The sequence below is a fragment of the Delphinus delphis genome, chromosome 8 (genome assembly GCF_949987515.2).
Source record: "Delphinus delphis chromosome 8, mDelDel1.2, whole genome shotgun sequence".
Taxonomy (NCBI): domain Eukaryota; kingdom Metazoa; phylum Chordata; class Mammalia; order Artiodactyla; family Delphinidae; genus Delphinus; species Delphinus delphis.
The window spans coordinates 105,695,125-105,714,474 of record NC_082690.1 but is presented as its reverse complement, the minus strand read 5'-3'; the positions used below and the strand labels follow the sequence as shown (position 1 = coordinate 105,714,474).

Here is a 19,350-nt window from a genome sequence, read left to right as displayed (position 1 = left end):
GTGTTGGGGGTTCCAGACCCCTTTAAAAATCCAATGAAGTTATATACTCCACAAAATGCACACGCCTGCGCACACATACATACATTTGACATTTAATCTGAGTAGCTGTAGGATCCTCAACTGATCTACAATCTTTTCTCCCACCAGCCAAGATCACCCACTTCTGGATTTCCCTAGTGGTGCAGTGGTTAAGAATTCACCTACAAAAGCAGGCAACATGGGTTCAAGCCCTGGTCGGGTAAGATCCCACATGCTGCAGAGCAAGGAAGCCCATGCACAACTACTGAGCCTGCAAGCCACAACTACTGAGCCTGTGGGCCGCAACTACTGAAGCCCGCATGCTTAGAACCCGCCCTCTGCAACAAGAGAAGCCACCGCAATGAGAAGCCCACGCACTGCAGCAAAGAGCAGCCCCCACTCGCCGCAACTAGAGAAAGCCCGTGTGCAGCAACAAGGACCCAATGCAGCCAAAAAAAAAAAAAAAAAAAAAAAGATTACCCACTTCACCCACTTCCAAGCCAGTCAGTCAATCACAGACTCCCAGCAGAGTTGTACCAACCTGCCTGCCTCACTGTGCTGCACACTCCCATCCAGGGAAGCCAAAAGATAAGACAGCTGTCAACCCGCTCAGAGCATCACAAATCCAGGTGCTTATTAAGTTGTAACAAGTATGCTGAGACATAACCCACTTTTCTGGAAAAAGGTCTTTGTTTAATTGTTCAGTCTTTTCCCTTAGACTAATTACGGGAAAGAGAGGGTCTATACTATTGATGATAAGAAATTGGTTTTTTCTAAATTGTGAAAATGTGGGAAACAAGATCAAAAGATACAAAACAGAATGAAATGGTATATAAATGCACTATTGGGACTCCTGGGTAAAGAATGTATATTGAAGACACATTGAAATGCCTCTAAAAGTACAGTAAAAGAACTGTTTTGGTTGTTTTGTCTTGCTTTTTAAAGGCATAATCCCAAGAACCAACAAAATTAGGGAGCAAAAGGAATACTAGTTGAAAAAGCTATATAATGAACACTTAGATTCCCAAATCTCATTGCCTTCTTCTGTCCTTCCCAGCCCCATCAGATGACAGAAGGAAGCCAAAAAGGATGGTGACTCCAGCACAGCTGAGGGTGGGCCTGCCAGTGAAAACAGAGGGACTGTGTGAACTGCAGAAAGAATGCAGAGACAGGCCCCCTCAACTGCCCACCCCATCCCCAGCCAGATTCTCCTATTGGGCTCTGACATTCCCAGCCAGGATGAAAACTGAAAGTGTCTTCTAATCACTGACCTCAAGAAACAAACACCTGAAAATCCTGACACTGGGGACTTCCCAACCAAAGGAGCTCAACTCATCACACTGCTGAAAGGTTCACAGCCACTGAGCCCCCACCCATGAATGGGGGCTCCAATCAACCACCCTCACTCCAATCTTTTCTTTAAAAGTCTTCATTGTAAACTTGCAGAACAGCTGCAAGAGCAGTACAAGAAGCTCCCACAGAGCCTTCACCTAGGTTCACAACTAATCACTGTGTCACTTTTGCTCTTCCATCCATCTTCTGCAGCCATCACGTCCTTTACCTTTAAATAGCTCGCTGTGTATTTCCTAACAACAAGGGTATTCTCTTCCACAACGACAAAGTCAGGAATGCAACACATTAACTGTCCCATACAGACTCTACAGTTCACATTCCAATTCTGCCAACTGCTCTACGTCCCTTACGGCAATCCCCCTTCACCTCAATCCAGATCATGGATCACACCTAATGTCATGTTTCCATCTGAAACAGTTCTTCAGCAATTCTCTGTCTTTCACTGGCATCTTTGAAGAATATAGGGTGTAAGTATCTGGCAGTACTACCACAAAAGTGGTAAGTGAGGTTTGTTTTTCCTAGAGTATCACATAAGTAGTAAGATAATGTCTGTGTGTCCCATTATTGGGATTTTGATCACTTGGTTAAGATGATATTTGCCTCATTTCTCCACTGTAAAATAACCAGTTTCCCCTTAGTAATTAACTAGTAAATAATCTGTAGGGAGATATTTTGAGATTATGTTCTTAAAACACTCACCCAATAGTTTTAGCATCCACTGGCAATTCTTGTCTTAATCAACTGTTACTGACAGTTATAAAACGATGTTTATTTTGTAAATCTACTGTTCCTTCTACACTTATCAGTTGACATTATAATTCCAGTAAGGTTATGTTCCCTTTTTCCCATTCATTCATTATCAGTGTGGACTCACGGATTCTTATTTTATTTATGAATATCACCATTCATTCTGATGCTCAAGTTATCCCAGATTTGGCCAGTGGGAACCCCTTCAAGCAGAGGACTGTGTGCTTTCCATGTCTTTTGAGTACTTCCTTATTTCCTTGCATAACAACATGTTCTAGATTAATCTTGTACATTCTCTGCCCCAGCTCTAAAATCACCCATTTCTCCAAGGAGCCCTGGTTCCTTTTAGTGGAGGGTGTGATTTAGAAATGAAGATCTGAGAACTAAGTATGTTCAAAGATAGTGAACAAAGCTGAGAAAGAATGGCAATTTCGTATGATTCAACTCTATGTGTTGTGTGTGTATATACCCCGACTCTAAATGTGAACGAAAACCACGGGTTCTAATAACATCTCAGGAAAGCCTCTATCATGAAACGTAGAGTGCAAAACAAAACAGAAAAATGCAGGATGGAGTAAAGACTATACAAGAAAAAGAGTACATTAAAAAAATTATCCTCAGAAAGATAAGTTAATGTATCCATCAAATTAAAAAAAAAAAAGAGATATTATTTAAAAGGGCACTGAGAATAATTAGCAGACTAATACATTAGGAAAATGACTTCCAACCCAGAAGTCTATACCCAGCCAAACTATCAATCAAGAGTACACAGAAAGTCTCAAAAGACTTACCCTCTCACACCCCCTTCCTCACAGAAAACTACTAGAGACTGTGCTCCACTAAAACAACAGAGAAACAGGAACAGGAAATTCAATGAAGGAGAGAGGCAAAATGAACTCCCAGGGTCCCAGCAGACAATGTGTTCCCAGCAGGGAGGACAAGCCGTCCAGTCTGGAGCAGATAAAAATTTCTTCAAAAAGATAAAGCTGATGGAATACCTGAACATGTAACTGGTGAAAAGTGTGAGGCTAAATTAGTGACTAGTACATTAAAAAAAAAAAAAAAAAGTTGACACAACATTTCCAAGGAATACCAGAAGTTGTTTAGGAAAAGTATTTATAATTTACTACTTGACATTATAAATAGCATCCCAAGTAATAATGGATAAATATTGATTTAACCAAAATTGCAATAAAACTGTATTGGAAAGATGGGGAAGACAGAATGTGGGGAAGAGGGTGCAGTGAGGGAAAAAGAGTAAGCTAATCCTTATCTTCCATATCTTTTCAGAAAGGGAAATCAATAGATGTGCTTAAAACTAAAAAAATCAGCAAGCATGCATGTAATTATGAACTCTTCCAGTATGCTCTTCACACATATGGAGGTAAATATGTGTTTTTTAACTGGCTAAAAGAGTTCTAAGTAATATAGTCGCCTTCAGGGAAGGGGGAAAGAGGGAGGGGTGGCTAAAAAGTGCTGTCATCTTATCTTATCCAACCTCCTAAAGCTAGCTCACTCTTAAATGGAGATACGCAAAACTGACAAAAATTTTTTTCAAATAAAATTTTAAGAAGAATGCTAGACTGGGAAGGAGTATTAAATGTTGAGACCAGAGAACTATAACATCAGCTACTCATTAGTTGTGTGACCTAAGGCAAGTCATTTGACCTGAGTATCCATTTCTTAATCTACAAAATAAAGGAGCTGGACTAAGTTAACTCTAAACTTTCTTCCTCTTTCAATAAATTTATGAATCTAATATAAAAATAAAGTAATCAAAGCTTTAAATATGGTGCCAGTGGCCATGGACAAGGGCAAATTAAATTACAGAAAGAATGAAGCAGGACTTGGTGAAATAATAAATGGAGAGAGAAGTAAAATGGAAAAAAATAATTCTGCTTTAAGCCTGTGGGTCCCAAGAGGGTGCTGATGGTGAAGGAGAAACGAGAAAAGCACTGTTTTAGAAATGAAGACAAAAGAGTTCCTGATCCTGGCCTGGAACGAACTGAACTGACAGTATCCAGGCAAACTATGACATGAGCCCACCGGAAAAAACCTAACTAAGCTGGAAACAAATGTTTGTGTTAAAAGTTAAAACATACAGATGATGGTGGAATCCATAAGGATGATGAAAAGTTCTTCCCAAAGAATACAGAAACTGAAAAAGGAGGAATTCTCCCGTCGTATTTAATTACTAGGAAACCATAAGTTTTACATCATGATTAAAGGACAAAAATGAGAAAGGGGCATGGCTAGAGAGCAGACTATTGAAAGGCAGTGGGAGCAACAGCACAATGTCATACAAGCTAAAGGAGGAAAAATACAGATTTGCTAATAAAGAATATAATACATAGCTTACTAGTTGACGTCACAGTGCATTCGGGCTGCTATAACAGAATACCATATATTAGATGACTTAACAAACAACAAAAATTTACTTCTCACACTGCTATAAGCTAGGAAGTCCAAGATCACAGCATCTGTAGTGTCTGGTGAGGACCCCCTTCCTGGTTCATAGATCACAGCCCTTTCTGTGTCCTCACACGGCAGAAAGGGATGAGGGAACTCTCTGGGATCACCAATTCCAATCATTAGGGCTCCACTCTCACACCTCATCACCCCCCAAAGGCCTCACTTCCCAACACCATCACACTGAGGATTAGGTTTCAACATATAAATGTTAGAGGGGAGACAAACATTCAGTCTATAGCAGTTGACATCATTAGGTTATTCTTTCAGAGGAAATGGATCCAGAGGGGGCCCCTCAAAAAAGGAAAACAAGATTTTTTTTAAAGATAATACACTTTTACTTTTGTATTTCTTTTTGCCAATCATTCCTTAAAGGAGCCACATCTTCCTCCATAGGCATATAACATAACTCTATCAAAAAGGGTCTCCTCTTTCCAATACTACTGATCCTGATTCAGGCCAATGAAGAGAATGTAAGAACATAATTATAAAAATATCAGTCAAGAATGAGGGCTGGTTTAGCCTAAAACAGCAAAGGAACAGATTCTCAGCTAAAGAGTATCTAAATATGTACTTGCTTAGTCACAGAACTCAAGAATAGCAAGAATGAATATCTACCCTTACAAACCCTTCGTGCCAGCATTATACACATGCTTCTCAAACCTCTTAGGTATTATTCCTATTTTATCACTGAGAATAAGAAGAAAGGACGCTCCAAATAACCCTTAATGAACCCTCAATTTATTTATTTTTTAAAAACTCACTTTGGGGAAAAAGGAATAATAACCTGCTCCCTATGCTCTCATATGACTTTTTACCATAAATTCCATGATACTCTTCACAAATGCAAATTCACAAGAGGAAGCCGTAGCTATTACATAACATGCAAGAAAATATTTTCTCCTTGTGTCACATATCATACACAAACAACTAAAGACAACCTCTCAGTTACAGACAGGTGATACAGCCTAGAGCCTGGACCCACAAAAGCAAGCAAGTCTACTCTTATTAACATCAGGGAGCCCTAAGGTAGGCCAGCTCAATCAGAGTTATCATTTTAATGTGGATCTCAATGATCCTATCTCTGCAAATGTGCTCACAAATGCTCTCCAAACCACCCAAGTCTAAAGAGATGCAAGATAATGAGATGGGAAGATACTCCATCTCTATGAGGTCTTGCTCACCATTTTATCCTCAATGCCTAGCACACTGCAACTTAAAAAAAAACCCCATATTTTGACCACAAAAATCATCAAAAATGAGCACACAACCACTCATAATTGGGAGAAACAAACTAAGTAAGTAACATCATTTGGATGACTTCAGAGGCATCTTTCAATATATACGTATGTATTTTATATATATATATATATATATATATATACACATAGATACACACATATATGTAACTATCAGCTAATTTCAGAACCAATCAATTTAATACAAGCTGTGGCAAGAATACAGGCTTCTAAAGCATTAATCAAAAATTACTGTGACAAGAATGCAAAAAGACTGCTTTTTAAAGTATAAAACACCCAAGGTAAATCCATACTACCACCTTTTAAAAGCAAAATCAAGTACGTAAAGGACTAAGTAAAAACTTTGGCACCTGACTGGATTACGTCATCGTCCGGCTATGCACCCTAATGGACACTCAAATCACTGCCATCGTACATGAAAGCCAAACCAATCTAAGTCGCTATTAAAATCGAGCCAAATCATAAATTAGTAAATTAGCATCCAAAGTAAAGCCCAGAAATCCAACGCTGCCTCTTACAACAACAACAGTGTGCAGAGATGTACAGCAATGGTACAGAAGACTACATGATTCCAATCGCCAAAGCTATACTTAGCTGGCTCAGCCATGGTTACACATCAAGCTTAATTTGATGTAAAAACTTCCATAATCCTGAGTACAAAAGCAAGAAAGACATCAAACTTTTTGTAGGGCATCTTAGTAACCAAGTGATTAATATGTGAAATAGAAGTACAGAGACTGGAAAACATGCTAAGCAGCATGAAGATGAATGAATGTATCACTGAAAATTCAACCCAAGGATGGGATTTTCAACTGGCAAACCAAGATACCTGACAGATGGAAAAGGAAGAGCCCTTCTTCATATAGGCTCTTGGTTACTATCCTAAAGAACAGATGAAATACGAACCAAGAAAGGGCCCAAGTCACAACTGGTTATAGCACTGCCACAAGCTCTGAGTGATTTTTTTCCTCCTACGTTTGAACACAAACCTGATTTCTAGCTGGCAATTCTAATCATACTCATAACTCTTGGTGCCCACCACTAAAACTTCTAAAGTTATCAAAAAAAACTGTTTTAAGGGGAATGCTCTAGACCTACACTGTACAATACAGTAAGCCACCTGCCACACACAGCCACTGAGCACCTGCAATGTGGCTGGTAAGACTAAGGAACTAAATTTTCAATTTTCTTTTAACTTAAATAGCCACGCTGACAAACAAAGAATACCATTTTACTGGGCAGCACTGCTCCGACTCACATTAAAAACTAAGCACAGGATAAATGTTTATGGTCTACAATTTTGAATAAGTTTACATCTCTAGGCTTCAACTTTCTCAACCAAAAAATATAAAGAGAGTTCCATTAGATTGTCTCCATGACTAAAAATAAACTAGTGCAGCATATAAATGAAGTCTCGGGACTTCCCTGGCAGTCCAGTGGCTAAGACCCTGTGCTCCCAATGCAGGGGGCCTGGGTTTGATCCCTGGTCAGGGAACTAGATCCCTGACCACATGCCACAACTAAAGAGATCCCACATGAGGCAACAAAGATCCCACGTGCTGCAACTAGGACCCGAAGGGAAAAAAAAGCCTTCATTAAAACTGCTGCAGTGTAATTAAAGCTACACACCCCGGGCTTCCCTGGGAGCACAATGGTTGGGAATCTGCCTGCCAATGCAGGGGACACGGGTTCGAGCCCTGGTCCAGGAGGATCCCACATGCCACGGAGTAACTTAGCCCGTGCACCACAACTACTGAGCCTGCGCTCTAGAGCCCACGTGCCACAACTAGTGAAGCCCACGCACCTAGAGCCCGTGCTCCGCAACAAGAGAGGCCACCGTAATGAGAAGCCCACGCACCGCAACGAAGAGTGGCTCCCGCTCGCCGCAACTAGAGAAAGCCTGTGCATAGCAACCAATACTTAACGCAGCCAAAAAATAAATACATAAAAATCTTCCCAAAAAAATAAAACCACACACCCACCTCAAAGTTATGGCAGGTTACCTCACCCTGATGATACAAGGGTATCATATTACTCCTCACTTCACCAAATTTAATGGGGAAGACCAAGAGAGCATGCATTCAGTTCAGTCAACCTTTGGGCAAGTAAACTCATCTCTCTGAGCTTGTTTTCATATCCGTAAAATGAGATGATTAGACTAAACGATCATTTAAGATGCTTCAAACTCTCAACTACTTCTTCCTGTGGCTCTAAGAAGAAATATAAGTGAAACCAGGATACTCTAAGAAATGAAGAAAAAGGAATCAATGAATAACCACAGACTCAAACTCTTAAATGAAATTAATTAAATTTAAACAAGATCTTAAAGTAGAGAGTCCCAATGACAGAGAATTTAAAGTTATATTGGGTTGGCCAAAAAGTTTGTTCGGTTTTAAGTAAATATAAAAGATACATTTTTCATTTTCACGAAGAACTTTATTGAACAACATATTCACTAACCGAACTTTCTGGCCAACCCACTACAGTATCAATGTACTCTGCTGGGAGACTGATTTGGTGTATTAGGGTGTACCCAGTTTTCGTTTTTGCTTTAAGTCCATATGTGAACACGCTGCTTTCTCCAAAGCAGGAAGATCAGTAAAACCGGGTTAACGTAGGTGGCAGGAGAACATATAGCACACAGAGGTTTGTACTGTCCCTTCCCTCACAGAAGGTGGACAAAGGAAGTCTTCCTCCTCCATCAGGCAGCTGTAGTATAATCGCCATTGCTACATCCAGCTTTCTCAGACAACATCAGATGCTCGCTTACTTTATCAATGATCCAAACCAAGTAAAATGATGCTCTCACGATAGGAACTATGGTTATTTTTAGATGCAATAAGGCAAACTGGAGTGTGAATTCATCCATGAAGCTGGTAAGATATGTTATACCCATCTTTCCTGTGGTATACAACTCAGAACATATATAAAACAGGACAGGATCCTTTAAAAAGAACCCTAACAGGTATCTGGAGATGGGAATATAGACTAATAATTCATGTGAAGTGTGTTAAAAGGCAGAAAGTCAAGAGAGAATGACAGGCTTAACATCGCTCTTCAAAGGCATATTTTCACATACCTTCTGTGCCTATACCAGACCCACTGATATTTTTTTCAATCTTTTAAAATGGGGGGAAAGAATCACTCTCAAAGTCCCTGGTTTATAGCATGGTAGAAAAAACAAAACCAAATTCTACCTTTTGAAGAATAAAATGTTTTAGCGAGACTTCCCTGGTGGCACAGTGGCTAAAAATCGCAGGTTCGCGCCCTGGTCTGGGCAGATTCCACATGCCGCAGAACAACTAAGCCCATGTACCACAACTACTGAGCCTGTGTCCTAGAGCCCGTGAGCCACAACTACTGAGCCTGCGTACCAAAACTACTGAAGCCCGCACGCCTAGAGCCCGCGCTCCGCAACAAGAGAAGCCACCGCAATGAAAAGCTCATGCACCACAACGAAGAGTAGCCCCCACTCGCCACAACTAGAGAAAGCCCGCGCACAGCAGCGAAAACCCAACGCAGCCAAAAAATAAAAAAAAAGTTTTAGCTGATACTGACTTTCCTTTACATTACAGTTGATTTAATCAGGCCACCACTGATGGACCATTTAGTTTTCAATTTTCACTATCACCAAAAAATACCAGGGTTCCCAGAAGTGGAACTGCTGGATTAATGTTCATTTCTAATTAGCTGCACAATAGCCATTGGAGGTCATGGCTATCCACATTCCCACCACCAATGGAAGTATGTATGCCTGGTTCTTCACACCCTTGCCCAACAACGTCTTTTTCTCTTAAGAGCACTGTTCATGTCTAAGAGCCATTTATACTTCACTTTTCTGCCAACTGTCTGTTTATATCCTTTGTTCATTTTTCTACTGGGCCTGTCTCCTCAATGGTTTGTAGTGGTTATTTAAAAGTAAGAAAAGGAGCCCTTTGTCTCAAAGCATTCCCTCTTCAGCTCATTCCAATCTGTACCACTCAACTGAAACTGCCTTTTTAAGTCACCAGTGACCTCCAGATGGGGCTAAACCTAAGTGAAACTCTTCTGTCCTCCTCTCAACCTCGCTCTCGGGAGCATTCAGTACTGTTCACCAGGAGACCCTCCTTACTGGCACCTTCTCCTCACTTGGCTTCTTTGAGATCACACCCACCTTGTTTTCTCACTGGCCACCTCTCGGTCTCCTCCGAGGCAGAGGTTCCCACAGGGTTCAGACTATGGACACTACCTAGGTACACTCTCCCCAGCTGACTACAGTGGCTGGGGTGTCCACTTCCATGTCTTCTACTCACCCTGTTGCCGAAGCAACCAAAACAAGGCCTGGGGAGACTTCAAAAAAAAAAAATGGTTTTGTTGAATAAATGAAGCCGTTTCCACAGGTTTTTAAATATACCTCTGTAAACACAGTTGCGATTCAAATTTATAAAACCAACTAAGGCCATCTCTGCACTTCAAACACAGGTACCCAACTATTAGCAGACATTTCCCCTTGGATGTCTTGCAAGCACATTAAATTTAGTATCTCCTAAACGGGTTTTTGCTCTCTATCATACACTGACCAGCAACCAAACCTTTTCCTCACTAAGTTCTCCCTGTCCCAGAAAAGGCACACCCCAGTTGTAAAAGACAGAGTCTGGCTCCTCTTTTCCCTTCCAATATCCAATTCATCAAAATTTTGTCAACTCCATCTTCTGAGTATCTCCCCTTCCTCATCTTCCTCTGCCACCACCCGGAGGACAAAAACAGCTTCCTACTTCATCTCCTTGCATCTCCCCTGGCCCTGTAAGCCACCGTTTACTTGCGTTCCTATTCAGTGTCCTCTGCCACTCCACATGAGCAATAATAACAGTGGTGATAATCTGATCTATGCGGTCCACTGTGGTAGCCATATAAGGCTTTAAGCACACGAAACATAGCTAGTTCGAACTGAGAAGTACGTACGTGTAAAATATACACTTGACTTCAAAGACTCAGTACAAAAGAAAGAAGTGAAAATATCTCATTAATAATTTTATATGACATGCTGAACTGACAATATTTTGTATTACTGGGTTAAATAAAATACATTAAAATTAATTTTACCTGTTTCCTTTTCATAAGGCCACTAGAAAATTTATGATTACATATGTAGCTTGCACTGTATCTCTATTGAGACACTGTCCTGATTCACTGAGGGCACCAGCATGCCATCTTTTTAAACCACATGTGACCAAAGCATTGAAAGCACCAGGCCTGGCACTGGGCAGGCACCCAGATATTTGCTGAAAGAATTATGGTCAACAATTGGTATCCTTTATGTACACTCATTTAAAAACAAAACACTGAAAATTTAGCTCTTACTTGAAGTTGAACCATACTTTTAAAGTACAATTTGGGCTTCCCTGGAGGCGCAATGGTTAGGAATCCGCCTGCCAATACAGGGCACATGGGTTTGAGCCCTGGTCCGGGATGATCCCACATGCCGTGGAGCAACGAAGCCCGTGCGCCACAACTACTGAGCCTGCGCTCTAGAGCCCGTGAGCCACAACTACTGAAGCCCGTGTGCCTAGAGCCCGTGCTCCACAACAAGAGAAGCCCGTGCTCCACAACGAGAAGCCTGCGCACCACAACAAAGAGTAGCCCCTGCGCGCAGCAACGAAGGCCCAACACAGCCAAAAATAAATGATAATAAATAAAATAAATTTTAAAAAATAAATGAAATACTATGTGTATTAAAACAACTTTTTTTTTTTAAATTCAACAAATGTATACTGAGACCTGCTCTGCAGAGCATACCAAAGCCAGATGTCCTGACTTCTAGCTGGTACCGCGGCAGGGTCACTGCACCCAGTCACCCTTTCATTAAGGAAACCCATGACATGGAGTCAGGGAAAGGCCTTCTTTGTTTTTCATAGTTTGCATTCTTACAATAAATCATTTGAATTTATACAAATAATACACAAATACATTCTTCTAAACTATTGTAACAATACAGACAAAGTGACAATCTCCTTCTACCTACCCAGCTCGTTCCAATCACAGTAATCAGTTTCAGAACTGTTAAGAAAACAACTAAGTTGAAACTTTACACATACATGAATTCTAAGAAATACTTTGTCTACTTCTCTAACATTCATCCTAATTACGTCATTAATTTTTGTAATTTTTCGGTGCTAAATTTTCTGCTAGAAGGGAAAGTCAGAAACTGGGGAAGACTGGAAATTTAAGGTGGCCTAAAAAGATTTTGAGTCATCAACCCTTAAAACTTAGTCATCACAACTCAAAAAATCAGCCATGAGAGAAGGAAAGCTAGTGGACAGTATAAGGAGGGAAAAAAAAAGTAGACGGTTAACATGGAAAGTCTAATTAATAAGATTTAGGTAGTGATCATCTTGTAATGTATTTAAATATCCAATCACTATGCTGTACACCTGAAATTAACATAATATTGTTGTACCAACAATATGTCAAGTGAAAAAACAAAACAAAAAACCTGGGAGGTGGGGCTTTGCAAAAAGTATCACACCACCTTATGTTATGCCCTGCAACATTTAAACTAGAGAGGGTGTGGTATCTTCAAGAGGGCAAGGCTTACAGTCAGTGTGGGGTCTTCTAAAGAAACAAAAAATGCACTCTCAGATGGCCTCACAAACACACAGAGTACATTTCAAAACAAACATTATTACATTTTAAGTCTAGAACTATAATCTGAATGGATTTCAATGTGATTTAGGTTGGAAGCCCTTTAAAAATTTCAATTTGGGTCCACATTCAACCTCCAGAGACAGATCACAACCAAAGAAGACAACATGAGCGAGACTGCAGGAAAGGTTACGCCCAAACAGAGAAACTTACAACCACCTGCTTACAAGGCAGAGGACACTGTGGGGATACTACAAGACAAAAAAAATCGAGGTCTTCCACAGATGGCAAGTGAGGTAGGGGGAACTGTTTTAACTGGTAGACCTTATTCGGATCCTGATTTGCCAAAATTAGAAAACTGTATATATAAAAATTATCACATTTGAGACAATTGGAAATTTCAACTCCGACTAGGTACTAGATAGTATCAAGCAACTGCTTTGTGGGAGTTTTATTTAGATGTTATAGTTCTGTGGTTATGTTATGGTTAAAACAAAAAAAAGTTTATTTTTGAAAGATCTATACTGACATATTTACAGAAGAAACAAGATAATTATTTTGAGATTTTCTTCAAAGTAATATGTAAGGGGCTAGCCATAAAGGAAAAATTAATCAACTGAACTACATTAACTCCTCTTCCTCCAGAGACACAATGACAACCCACAGAGTAGGCAAAGATATTCACCATGTTTGTATCTCCTGAAAGATTCATATCCAGAATAAAAGAAACCCTACCAATTGTTGTGTTTGAAAATATGTCCACGGGCTTCCCTGGTGACGCAGTGGTTGAGAGTCTGCCTGCCAATGCAGGGGACACGGGTTCGTGCCCCGGTCCGGGAAGATCCCACATGCCGTGGAGCGGCTGGGCCCATGAGCCATGGCCGCTGTTAAATGCACTGAGACTTTTGAGGTTGTGTCATAAAAATGATGGCTTCCACTTGGTGCTATTTCTCTCAAATCACTCTCTCAGGGGAAAGTCAGTCACCATGTCCTGGGGACAGGACACTTCGGCAATCCTGTCAAAGGCCTACATGAAAAGGAACTGTGGCCTCCCACCGACAGCCAGGACTAACTTGCCAGGCATGTGAATGAGCCACCTTGGGAAGGATCCTCCAACTCCAGTCAAGCCTTCAGAGGCTGATAACATCCAAGCCAAATGGCCCAGCCAAGTCGCTCCCAAGTTCCTAACCCACAAAAACTATGAGATATTAAATGTTTACTGGTGTTATAAACCACTGAGTTTGGGGATAATTGTTATGAAGCAACAGAGAGTTAATACGATAAAACAGATAATGCAACAGACAAAAGAAAAGGAGACAAATATTACTCTTCGTTAAAAAAGAATAACTAGGGGGTTGGGGAAGGGAAGGATTGAGAGTTTGGGATTAGCAGATGCAAAATATTGTATATAAGATGGATAAACAACAAGGTCCTACCGTATAGCACAGGGAACTATATTCAATAACCTGTGATAAACCATAATGGAAAAGAATATTAAAAGGAATGTATATATTGGGATTTCTCTGGCGGTCCAGTGGTTAAGACTCCGTGCTCCCACTGCAGGGGGCACAGGTTCAATCCCCGGTAGGGGAACTAAGTGAGATCCCACATGCCGCGTGGCATGGCCAAAAATAAATAAATGAATGATGAATGAATGAATGAAAACAAAAGAAAAAGAATGTGTGTGTGTATGGGTATATATGTATGTATAACTGAGTCACTTTGTTGTGCAGCAGAAATTAACACAGCACTGTAAATCAACTATAGTTCAATAAAATTTTAAAAAGATAAAAATGAAAAAGGATAACTAAACAACCAAAAAAAGCATGAAAAGGTGCTTGACTCCACTAGTGCAAATTAAAACTACTGTAAGGTATCACTACACAGCTAGGGGTGTAGCTAAAATGAAAAGCATGAAAGAAAGATATGAGCTATTAATGATCGTATGGAGTAAGCGGAACCTCACACACTGCTGGGGAAAGTGTAATCTGGGACAGCCACTTTAGTAGATGCAGCCACAGTTTTCCAAAATGGAATCTATGCACACCTCTACGACCTAGCAATTTCACTTCTAGGTATATCCCCAACAATCTCACACACAATGTCAAGAGAAAAACTCAGACACAAGTGAACATACCATAAGATTCTATTTATTTAAGGAACAAAACTTAATGCAGTTAAGTATCAGGATACTGGCTGCCCTCGGCAGAGAGGAGGGTATGACTGAAAGGGGACAAAGGAGATACCCGGGACCCAATTACCCAGGTGGGTTTCAGACTGTGAAAATTTCATTTATGATGTGTACTCTTCTATATTTCTATTACAATTCAATAGAGTTTTAAAATAGTAACAATCCAGGAGAGAAGTGGGGGTTGAAGGAGTAAGTAGGGCAGGACTGGCCTTGGGTTTATGGTTGTTGGAGCTGAGTACCTGAGGGTTCATTACACTATTCTATATATTTGTGTTAAAATATTCCCCTAATAAAAAAGATTTTAAATATACATTAATATGAAACTGGCTGGAACTGCTGATAAAAGCATAAACTGGGGTAATTTTTCTGGCCATAGATATCAAAGGGTGTTAAAAATCTATACATTCCTTGACCCAATTACTCTGCTTTAATGAGTTCATACTAAGATATTTATCCTGAGTAAAAAAGTCTTATATATAACAATGTCCAAAAGAGTTTATAACAGAAAAAAAAAGAGAGATGTCTAAATATAGAGGTCACAGGACACTGTGGGGACCACCACAGGATAAACAATCCAGGTCATCCACAAACACATGGAACCTGAATAACAATGATTTTATCTGCACCAAGGTTCTTTTATCTATCCATTGAAACATAGTCATTAACAAAGATGTGATCCACATCATTATGGCACCAAAAACATGCAAATTAAAACAACTGGGCACAACTACACACCAATTAGAATGGCCAAAGTCCAAAACACTGACACCAAATGCTGGTGAGGATCTGTAGAGTGAAAGGAACTTTCAATCACTGCTGATGAAAGTGCAAAATGGTACAGGTATTTGGAAGACAGTTTAGCAGTTTCTTACAAAACTAAACATATTCTTACCATACAATCCAGCAATCGGCTCCTTGGTATCTACCCAAGGAAGTTGAAAACTTATGATCACACAAAAACCTGCACACAGATGTTTATGGCAGCTTTATCCAAACTTGCCAATACTTGGAAGCAACCAACATGTCCTTCAGTAGGTGAGTGAATAGACTTTTCCCCTCCCCTCATGTTTCTGGGAGGGGGAAAAGAACATTTTCTTTGCTTTTCTTTTCTTTTTTGAAATATATCAGGACATTCCGTTCTTAACAAAGCTCACCTTAAAAAAAAAAACTATTTTACCAGAGCCTAACCCACTGAGGTTTTACCAGAACCTAACCTACCTGGAGGAAGGGAAATATCCAACTCCAGCCCCCTCTAACCTTCCGCATGAGGAAAGGGAAGTACACAACTCCAGGCCACTCTAGCCATCCTGTACCACCTAAGAAAAGGAAAAAAGCAGAGAAGCACTGGTGAAGTTCACAGTTCAGGGGCACAGGCTCACCAAAAGACTGAGACTGAATCACAGCACTACAGAACATTTCCCCTCCCCAGACAATTTACCACTACATTTCCAAAGGTCTATTCTTCACAGTTCCTTTTACCAGTGCATCATGTCTGCCTTTCAAAAAAGATTACGAAGCATACTAAAAAGACAAAAAACAGTTTGAAGAGATTGAACAAGCATCAGAACCAGTCATGTATGCCAGAGATGCTGGAATTATCAAACCAGGAAAGCTAACAGCTTTAATGGAAAAGGCAGACAACATGCAATAACGGATAAAATAATGCAAATAGATAAAAATTCTAAGAAAGAATCAAAAAGAAATGCTACAGACCAAAAATACTGTAACAGAAATGAAGAATGCCTCTGATAGGCCCATTAGTAGACTGGACATAGCTGAGGAAAGAAACTCTGCGCCTGAAGATATGACACTAGAAACTTCCAAAATGGAAAAGCAAAGAGGAATAAAACGGGGGGGGGGGGGGGGGGGAACGACAGTGTGCAAAATATCCAAGAGCTGTGGAACAACTACAAAAGGTATACCATACATGCAATGGGAATACCGGAAGGAAAAGAGAAAAGGAAGAGAAACAATATTTGAAGCAATAATGACTGGGAATTTCCCCCAAATTAATGTCGGACACCAAACCACAGATCCAGGAATCTCAGGGAACACCAAGCAGGATAAATGCAAAACAACAAAAACAAAAACCTACACCCGGGCATATCATATATTGTCTACAAGAAACTCACTTGAAATTCAGAGACACATATAGATTAATAGTAAAGGGATAGAGCTAGACCATACTAACACTAATTAAAACAAACTGAGAGTGGCTATATTAATTTTAGACAGAGAAGACTTCAGAGCAAAGAAAGTTGTCAGTGATAAGAAGAGTTATTACAAAATGAAAAGGGGGTCAATACTCCAAGAAGACATAACAATCCTTAATGTTATGCAGTTAACAACAGCATCAAAATACAAGTCAAAAAAGGATAAAACTGCAAGGAGAAATAGATGAATTTACTATTATAACTGGGGACTTTAACACTCCTCTATCAGAAATAGACAAATCCAGCAAGCAGAAAATCAATAAGGACATAACTGAACTCAACAGCACCATCAATCAACCATATATAATTGACATGTATGGACTAATTCATCCAGCAGTAGCAAATCACACATTCTTCTCAAACACACATGGAACACGCACCAAGACATTCTATGAAATACACCTTAACAAATTAAGAACAGAAATCATACAATGTCTGCCCTTAGACCACAATGCAATTAAACTAGAAATCAGTAACAGAAAGATAGCTGGAAAAACCCAAAGTACTTGAAAATTACACATTACATTTCTAAATAACACATGGATCAAACACAAAAAAATCTCAAGAGAAACTTTAAAAATGTCTGAATAAAATGAAAATACAACTTACTAAACTTTGGGGGATGCAGCAAAAACAGTGCTTAGATTAAAATTTATGGAATTGAAAGCATATATCAGAAGACATCTAAAATCAATAATCTAAGCTTTCACCTTAGAAAACTAGATAAAGAAGAGCAAATTAATTCCAAACTATGCAGAAAATTGAAATAATAAAAATTAGAGCATAAAAGAATTTTAAAACAAGAAATCAGTAGAGGAAGTCAACAAAACCAAAAGCTGATTCTTAAAAAAAAAAAAAAAAAAAAAAACAATAAAACTCTCAAGACTTTTTCCAGACTAAGGAAGAAAGAAGACCTAAACTGCTAATATCAGAAATGAAAGAGGGGAAGCACTACAGATCCCATATACAATAAAAGGATAATAAAAGAATATTATGAACAACTCTATAGCCACAGATTCGATAACCTAGATGAAATGGACCAACTCCTTGACAGATACAATCTGTCACAACTCACATAAGAATAGACAGTTTGAATAGGTCTACATCTATTAAAGAAATTGAATCAATTATTAATAACCTAAAACAGAAAGCATCACGTCCAAATGGGTTTACTGATGAATTCTACCAAACATTTAAAGAAAAAATTATACCAATTCTCTATCATCTCTTCCAAAAGACAGAAACAGAAGGAATACTTCCTAACTCATTCTATGAGACCAATCATGCTCCTTGGTATTTACTCAAACGAACTGAAAACTTATGTTCACACAAAAACCTGCACACAGATGTTTATGGCAGGTTTTTCATAACTGCCAAAACTCGAAGGCAACCAAGATGTCCTTCAGTAGGTGAGTGCATAGACTGGTACAACCAAACAATGGAATATTACTCAGCACTAAAAAGAAATGATCTCTCAAGCCATGAAAAGACATAGAGGAACCTTAAACGTATATTACTAAGCGAAAGAAGCCAGTCTAAAAAGGCTACAGTGCTGCATGTTTCCTACTATAATTCGTTCTAGAAAAAGCAAAACTATAGAGACATTAAAAAGATTAGTGAGGTCATCGGAGAGCGCTGCTCGCTGTGGGCAGAGCCTGTGTGCCACTGACGTCACCGCCGCCAACTGCTTTCTGGGAGGCAGGAGTGGAAGGCCTAAGAGTTGATAATAATGGCAGATGAAGAAATTAATGAAGACTACCCAGGAGAAATTCATGAATATTTATCAACATTTGAGAATTCCACTGGGGCTGTGGATGAGATGCTGAAGAGTATGATGTGTGTTTCTAGAAATGAGTTGTTGTAGAAGTTGGACCCACTTAAACAAGCAAAAGTGGATTTAGTTTCTGCTTACACATTAAATTCAATGTTTTGGGTTTATGCGGCAACTCAGGGAGTCAATCCTAAGGAACATCCAGTAAAGCAGGAACTGGAAAGAATCAGAGTATACATGAACAGAGTCAAGGAAATAACAGACAAGAAAAAGGCTGGCGACCTGGACAGAGGCGCGGCTTCAAGACGGCATTGGAATAAATGCCCTCTGGGAACCAAAACCTAAAAATGCACCCAAAGTTGTCAATAAAGGAAAAAGTAAAATTAACCTTTTGGTTTGATGTACACATATTCAAAAAGTATATAATTGTTTTGTGTGTGGTTAAGAATTTTATTCTTTCTTTCTTTTTTCTTTCAATTTACTTTTTTTTTTTTTAAATTGGAGTGTAGTTGCTTTACAACATTGTGTTGGTTTCTTCTGTGCAGCAGGGTGAATCAGCTATACGGACACATGTATCCCCTCTTTTTTTGGATTTCCTTCCCATTTGGGTCACCACAGAGCATTGAGTGGAGTCCCCTGTGCTATACAATCTGTTTTCATTAGTTATCTATATTATACATAATAGTGCATATTTTTATTGTTTTCCAC

General features: G+C 39.5%; 1 protein-coding gene and 1 pseudogene across 4 annotated transcripts in view; one reads left to right on the top strand and one right to left on the bottom strand.

Moving 5' to 3' along the window:
• PPP6R3 (protein phosphatase 6 regulatory subunit 3) overlaps positions 1 to 19,350 on the bottom strand; it is a 126,847-nt gene that overhangs the window by 89,253 nt on the left and 18,244 nt on the right. For 2 of the 4 annotated variants that reach the window (XM_060019445.1, XM_060019446.1), the window contains one exon: positions 15,877 to 15,974. The exons of the other annotated variants lie outside the window; for them this stretch is intronic. The gene's annotated coding sequence lies outside the window, so the exon portion shown is untranslated. The remainder of the gene's footprint in view (positions 1 to 15,876; positions 15,975 to 19,350) is intronic. 4 annotated transcript variants of the gene reach the window in all.
• Positions 17,774 to 19,232, top strand: LOC132430144 (nuclear nucleic acid-binding protein C1D pseudogene; annotated as a pseudogene).